Raw genomic sequence first — 8,581 nt, 5'->3', positions numbered from 1 at the left:
GCGATTTCGCTGGAAGCGGGTGCAATTTTTCAGATTAGCACCCGCTCCCGGCGAAATCCTGCGGTTGTCCTTATGACAAATTTTTAATTATATATATACACATATATGTACACATGCATACAAACATACACACACACATATATATATATATTGAAAGTCAAGATATTTCAATTCCAAATGTGCAAAATTGAAGAAATATAAAATGTAAATCCAGAAAAAAATAAAAAACCAAAAAAGACAAATTTTCAAAAAATATTTAAATTTAAATGTAAGCCAAAAACAGTATTGTCGATAAAACAGTTGAATTTTCAACAACAAAGATAAATTTACAAATGAAAAGAAAATTGAAAAAGCTTCAAGTAAATGGAATATAAATAATAATAAGCAGTTTTAAACAGCAGTTTTCTGATCACACAGCAGTTTTCTAATGATATCCACATGGAGTTTGGACCAGATAAATGTAGAACAGTGCATTTAATCAGAGGGGAATTAGGGACCGCAGAGTTAGAGAACGATTTCGAAAATGACATCGAGGCAATGGCTTCAGGCGAATCATATAAATATCTGGGTATTCTTGAATCTAAGGGTATTCAACATACGATAGTGAAGACAAGTCTAACGACTAGCTTCACTACGAGACTTAAATTGATTATGAAGTGTTTTCTTAACTCGGCAAACAAAATCAGGGCGATCCTGTCCTCACGTACTCCTTCGGGCTCATAAAATGGTCCAACACCGACCTTGAAAAGTTAATCATAATTGTTCGCATAGAAATGACGAAGCACCGAATGCACCACAGGAATTCAGTGATTGAAAGGGTAGTTCTACCATGATGTTTAGGGGGCAGGGGCGTTGTAGATATCGAAAAACTATGTGAGTCACAAGTTATACAGTGGCGAGACTATTTTAACAGCAAACAAAATGTTGCGCTCTATAGTACCATCTGTCAAGCGGATCTTGAATACACGCCCTTATATTTGACCTCAGATGGGGCCTTGAATATCAGGGCAGAAACCATAGAGAAATTAGAAATACAATGGAGGTAGAAAGCCATCCATGGGTTCTGCATCCAGAGACGAAAGGATTCGTCATTGCAATACAGGACAAGGTTGTCAGCACCAGGGATTATCGCAAACGCGTGTTACATCAAGACGTGGTTGACCGGTGCCGATTATGTGGAGATACGAACAAATCCTTCGAGCACATTATTGATGGCTGTCGCGTAATGGCTCAGAGAGCATATACGCACAGACATAATGATGTAGCGGGCATTATATATCAACAACTTGCCCTAAACCTAAGACTCTTAAAAGAATTGATGGTCTTCTATAGAAACATTCCAATGCCCGTTTTAGAAAGCGAAGATTGCATCTTATATCGGGATGTTACCATCCAAACGGATCATTACAGTCGGGCCAATCGACCTGACATCGTGATGCGAGAAAAAAAAGGTGGAAGAGTCTACATCATCGTCATTGCTTTTCCGCTTAGTCGAAATTTGCAGTCAACGTTTACAACCAAGATCCACAAGTATAGTGAGTTCAAGCATGAAGTAAAAATCATATGGAGGAATGTGAATCCTGCATCTATTCATCCTATTGTGATTTCGACTACAGACAATGTGCACGCAAGATACACTATATATCTTGAACATTTAGAAGTCAGCAGGGTATTGGCAGCAGCTCAGAGGTCGGTTTTATTAAACACCTGCCGCATTGTAAGAAACTTTCTTGACCATCAGGAAGCGAGCGACTAAAAACCTGTGGAGTGGCAGGTATTAGCTCTAAAAAAGCATCCAGAGGTGACTGTTGTCACCTCCAACGCTCGTGGCCGCTCGTAATTGTATACCTACAACATCAGCACAGGAGGTTTGAAGCATCGTATTGGATTGACTTATAAGATCCTAATCTCATCAGTCACTTGACTTAGTCCATGGCTATGACGTATAACTAGGTCCAACCGAGAAAAAAAATGTTTCAACAATGTATTTCGTTAACTATAATTAATTATTTAAATGATCTTAAATGAAAATTAAACCAAAAATGAATTTTTCTTTTTAAACTGCAATTATCTAAAATTATTCTAAAATAATATCAATAACAATATTAATAAATTTCTCAGGCAATAATTTTTGTTAACATTATTGAACTATTACCTCTCTCTAATTGAACACGGGACAAAAAGTGGAAATTTTTTGAAAAGCCCGCGGCTTTGTAACTCTATTCTATGAGAAGATTGCTAAAAACAATGATAAATTGTTAAAAAAATTTACATAAACATCTATTCATCAGTATAAGGTGGTATTTTGAGTAAAAAAAATGCATTTAAAAAACCACCAAAAAATTATAATTGTGCTGAAATCTCGCGAAACCTATTTTTTCACTTATGGGGTGTTTTGGGAACCTAAAAAACGAGTTATGAGGGTGATATGTTAAAACTGATATATTATTCGTATTTTATGGCTAATTATTAAGAGAAATGTTAAGCTGCAACTCAATTCATATAATATTGAGGATTCTCACATGGTAAGTTAAATTTTTATTAAATTAACTGATTGCCAAATTTCTACAAAATAACTTCATTGACTGAGAAAGTGTGTTGAAAACTGTTGAAAAAATACATTTAAATGACTTTTATAAAAGAAAGTCAAGTATAGAAACTATGTCTTCTGTTAAACTGGAAATATTCACATTACAATTTCATTAAACGTATTCTAAGCCTAACAAGATGCACAGAGGTGAACAGCAATTAGCTTCAATTAACTTAGTGAAACTGGGGGCAAACACAGTCATTGTGAACCGCTTTGGCCTTTTTGAAAAAGTATCTAAATGTATAATCGCTAAAGTAAAACAGGTTGTAAATTTTGCAAATGGCAACATTATTTTATACAAATAAATACAGAGCGACAATAAAACTTTCTTAATTATTATTTTTTTATTTAAATAAATAACTTAATTAATCCCATTCTCAATGAAAGTGTGTGTTCAAGTATCTAAAAACTGTAACTAATTAACAGGATATCAAATATATTTGTTATAAACAAATGATATCAACAAAATATCCCATCGTGGAATTTTTGCTTGCAAAGTATATTTGTAAGTTTAATTTGCTTGATTTTATCAGCAATTGTAACAATTGTATACAGAAAGTAACCGTTTTTCTTTCTAATCGTCTTTGAATTATATTAGTCGTTATTTTTAGTGGTATAGATTTATCATTCGATTTTATTTGTTTATTTAAAAAAAAGAACAAATGCATTGCTTGGTTATTTACAAAGAGAAAGTAATAATTTTTCTTCCTCATCGTCATCAAATTGCATAAATAATGATATTTGGTGAATAAAAATATTTTACATCGGTATTATTTGTTTATTCAATAAACAAATTTTATAAACAAATGCATAGCTTGACCATTTATAGACTGAAAGTAACCGTTCTTCTTTCTAATTGTCTTTAAATTCTATTAGTGCTGATTGTTAGTGACAAAGATTGGTCATTCGATATTATTTGTTCATTTTATAAACAAATTTTATTTTTAAAAATCATAGCTAGACCATTTAGAAACAGAAAGTAATTGTTCTTTTTCATATGTCTTTAAATTATATAAGTTGTTATTTTTAGTGATGCAGACTTGTCATTCGATATGATTTTTTGATTTTACGAAGAAATCCTATGAGGTGGTGTTTCGTTATGAATAGTTGTCATTTGATATTATTTATTTATTTTAAATGCAAATTTTATAAACAAATTTTACAAAAAAGTGCATAGTTTGTCCATTTATAGACAGAAAGTATTCATTTTTCGCTTTGATCGAATTCAAATAATATAATTGATAATGTGTAGTGGTAAAGACTTCTCGGTCACTATTATTATTTTATTTTATAAGTAAATTTGATTATCAAATTCATAGTTTGGCCAATCATAGACATAAACTAAACTTTTTTCCTTCTTATCGCCTTAAAATTATATTAGTAGTGATGTTTATTGAGGAAGATTTTTTATTCGATATTATTTATTTATTTTATAAACAAATTTACAGTTTTGCCATGTGTAGACGGAAAGTAAGCTATTTTTATTATTTCCTTCAAATGATATCACTGAAAATATTTCGTGATGTATTAGAAGAAGTAACTTCCAAGTTGTCTATAGGTGGCCGAACTATGCATTTATTTATAAGATAAACAAATAATATAGAACGAGCAGTCCTCATCACTAAACTTCCTTACTTATAGAATTTGAAGACAATCAGAAAGAAAAACTATTACTTTTTGTCTATAATTGGACAAACTATAAAGCTGTTCATAAAATTTGTTTAAAGAATAAACAAATAATATCGAATGACAAGTCTGCATCACAACAATCACAACTAATACAATTTAAAGAGGATTAGGAAGCAAAAAGTTTACTATGTCTCCATAAATGGTCCAACTATGCATTTATTTACAAAATTTGTTTATCATATAAACAAATAATATCGAATGACAGGTTTGCTTCCATAAAAATGACCAATTATAGAATTTAGAGACGATTATATTATAAAACGGTTACTCCCTGTCTATAAATTGTCCAGCTATGCATTTGTTTATAAAAGTACTTTATCAAATAAACAAATAATATCGTCTTACAATTATTTGTCACTAAGAATCACTACTTATGTAATTTGAAGACGATTAGAGAGAAAAACGATTACTTTCGGCCAATAAATGCCTAAACTATACTTTTGTTTACATAATTTGATTATAAAATAAACTCGCTAAAATTAAGAAATTTTAACTTAAAAAATATACTTTGCAAGAAAAATGTCTACGATTTTGATATTTTATTAATATAGTTTGTTTATAACAGTTAGATTCGATATCCTATTCATTATTAATATTCTTGAGATACTCCAACATTCAATTTCATCGAAGATGAGAATTATTAAGTTACTTATTTAATGATAAAGAATAATAATTAAAAAATCTCTCACTCTCGCTCTTTTCTTATGCATGTAAAAAATAGATAATAATAAAAATGAAAAATCTAATCCATAGACGCTTTCATGCAATTATTTCTTATCACTTCTATCAAAAATGATGAAAATCGATTAAGAATTGAACCGCTGGCGACCAAAAGGGGATACGGCCGGTTTCAGCCTGAGAAGTATTGTCCTGATTGTCAATTTTAAAATTTTTTCTAATTTTAATTTTAAAGGTTGATACTTGTAGAGAATTTCAAGGCGCATCTTATTTTCCTCTCACAGAAATTTATAGGTTTTGTAGTTTTTGAGATAATTGGTAAAAAGTGGATTTTTAGAAAACGAAAAATTCCAATATTTTTTCACTTCAACTCGCGCTAATTTAGCCAATTTTCATCATTTCTTGATTTTCCCAATACAAAGTACGTGTTTAAGTCTTCTGAAACTATCTAAGAAAAAAAACGAGAATATTGTAATAAACAAAAAAGTTATTAATTTTTTTTTTTGAGGCAATGCAGAAATCATGAATTTTAACCTTCAAGCGCCTCGTTTAAAAAAGATGATTCGAAAAATTCTTTTCCTTTAGTGCTTAAATACTGAAAGAGATTTTTTACATCCTTTATTTTGGCAACTTGTAATCCAATTCGGGGCGGAGGACTTTTCGAAAGATTTTCTAGTTTAAGCGTAGGTTTAAAAAAAAGTGGTTTGATTTTGGAACTCATAGTTGTCAAAAACATCCACTTTTCCATCAGGAAAAACATGCAAAAGGAACGCTTTGCTAATTAAAAAATTTTTTTGCTTTCGCATTTTACCTTTGAAACATTTTTCAAAATCCTGCAGAAGATCTTCACACTTCTCGACCATTGTGAATGAAGGTGAGCGAGCATTGCGAATCATTTCTACATATTCAGCTTCAGTTTCAATTCGTTCTAATGTTTTCAGCTTTTGCGAATATGTGCCAAAATTCCTATCGCACCGGCAATAGGAATGGCCTCGAACTGGAAACACATATTTAATCCCGCTTTGCAAATAAATGGACAATAAAACCAAAAAATGAAACACTGTGTAGTTTTTATTTTGTCCCGGACATGAGTCTGAAAATAATGTTATGCTGTCGAACTTGTCTTTAGCAAATTCTTTCAATACCGCGTATTTTATAAAACTGCAAACAGAGTTAGCACTCTTCTTTACAATTCCCTCAAGAATAGGGAACATGTAACTCTGGTTCGTAATATGCACATGTACGTTAAATAGAAAAATCCATGCTAAACGTAGATAAAACTGCGCGGACACGGGTATTTTTGGTAGTAGTAAATCCTGTGCAAAATAAAATTTACAGCATAGACTATTATTTTCAGAGAGTATTTGATTTTTTAACTTCAAATAAAATTCAGCATTGTTTTTGTGATTAATTACTTCTTCGTCTATCTCTCAATTTTTCTCGTTTTTGCAGCAAGTATTGCACACGTCAGTTCTAGGTAATTTGAAACTGAAGCCAACATTTCGGTTAAAATACTTAAAATAAACGGTTTGACTTATTTGTCAATTTAGCCCCAGTTTTTTCTTCATAATATTTTCCGAATAATTTGTAAAGTTCTACAAGATTTAATGAAGGATTATCAAAATATTTTAGGTTGGTAGAATTTCGTTTGTAATGTGAACTTTGATGTGGAATTGATTCGGAATGCTCTTTAATCATTTTTTTTAAATTTTCTGTTAATTTAAGACAACTTTCGCGTACTCCACCTGCAAAATTTTTTAAAGGCTGCTTATTTAAAATCTTTTATTGAACATATTCAACTCTTCTTTTGCCCAAAAATAGAAAAGCACAAAAAATTTCTTACAAATCGGAACATTTTCTTCGTCAGCAGGAAATAAATATATCCAATGAATTAACCGTCCTAGTTTTTCACCTGCATTGATTTATGTAGGATCCTTGCATTTTAACAATCCTCTGAGAAACACATTTTGTTCATTATAGTTCCCGAGATTCCAAAAATTTGTATGTACTTTTTCTTGTTGCACATTTGAAAACTTTTGGTAACATTTTTCTCCACAGAAGGATTCAATAGGCTTGAAAGATCTCTCTGGGATTACAATATCTTTAGCAATAACGTCTTTTTTAGTTTTAGACTTTGTAATGTATTCGTTTCCCTAAAGAAATAACAAATAATGCTATTAACTTCGTCATTAAAAATGTAAAATAATTACTTTAGACTATCTACATATTATATGTAGTTCAGTAAAAGAATTATTTAAAAAATCAAGAATAAAAAAAGTCATTAAATATTAAATTTATGATTAAAATTTATTTTAAAATTGTATTGACGGTTTCCAATCGTACCTGATTTCTAGAACATTTTTTCTTATTTTTAATCCATGAATCTTCATTTCTAGTTCTTTTTCTACCTTGTTTCATTTTAATATCTTTTTCTTTTTAATAATTATTTTCTCAAAAATATCACAAAAACCTCAATAATCTCAAAAAAAAAAATGCTCTTCCAACTATTATAAGAAGCAATCACTTCGCTGATTCTATGCTTTATTTGTAGAATTTCATAGAAGATGACAAAAAAAGTTACTGTTGTGCATTTGTTTTGGTAAGATTGACTTGACCTTCACGTCGTTCGCTGCAGCGCGTACGTAGCCGGTCAGGCACGTTTTCGGGCAGCGTCAAGATTACCGCTTGGATTTTAAAACATTCATAATTTTTGAACTATTAATCCAGTTGATCTAAAACTTTCCAGAAAATTTCTTTGAACCTTAATGAACAACTTTCTCGCTCAAAAGCTTTGCGTAGCTTAAAATTCGTTCGCTAAACGAGGCGCTTGAAGGTTAAAATTCATGATTTTTGCATTGCCTCAAAAAAAAAATTAATAACTTTTTTGTTTATTACAATATTCTCGTTTTTCTTTCTGAGATAGTTTCAGAAGACTTAAGCACGTACTTTGTATTGAAGAAATCGAAGAATGATTAAAATTGGATAAATTAGCGCGAGTTGAAGTGAAAAAAGATTGGAATTTTTCGTTTTCCAAAAATCCACTTTTTACCAATTATCTCAAAAACTACAAAACTTATAAATTTTTGCAACAGGAAAAAAAGATGCGCCTTGAAATTCTCTACAAGTATCAGTCTTAAAAACTGAAATTAGAAAGATTTTTAAAATTGACACTCAGGACAACACTTCTCAGGCTGAATCCGGCCGTGTCCCCTCTTGGTCGCCAGCGGTTCAATTGTAGACTGTAGGTGATTTTGCAAAATAAATTCCCGATTAAGCCCACTGAGCAACGTCCTTAAAATAATACGCAGGCCCTACCGGAAGTAGCAGGAGACCACCAATATTGTCAAATTTTAGCTACAATATCGAAATTCGATTTTCAAGGTCCGCGAAAATGCAATAAAAAGCTTCTTCCTCACGATGAAAAATGAAAATAAAAAAAGCAGTATGAGAAAAACGTTACAGAGAATCTTATGCTCTTATTACTTTTTAATCAGGTGCATAATCTTCCTAAAATGAATACACTTTTATGTACAGTCTGTCAAGTTAAAGCGTGGGTGGCTTTACTCGCAGTCGGTAAGGTGTATCGACATGATTTTGGTGTCAAAATATTAAGAAGAGCTCCCT

At 31.0% G+C, this 8,581-nt stretch overlaps 1 pseudogene; it reads right to left on the bottom strand.

Moving 5' to 3' along the window:
- The window catches only part of LOC117178427, a 40,162-nt pseudogene that overhangs the window by 671 nt on the left and 30,910 nt on the right, over positions 1–8,581 (bottom strand).

The sequence above is a fragment of the Belonocnema kinseyi genome, chromosome 8 (assembly GCF_010883055.1).
Source record: "Belonocnema kinseyi isolate 2016_QV_RU_SX_M_011 chromosome 8, B_treatae_v1, whole genome shotgun sequence".
NCBI lineage: Eukaryota > Metazoa > Arthropoda > Insecta > Hymenoptera > Cynipidae > Belonocnema > Belonocnema kinseyi.
The sequence above is the reverse complement of the archived record's forward strand: the minus strand, read 5'-3'. Positions and strand labels throughout refer to the sequence as shown.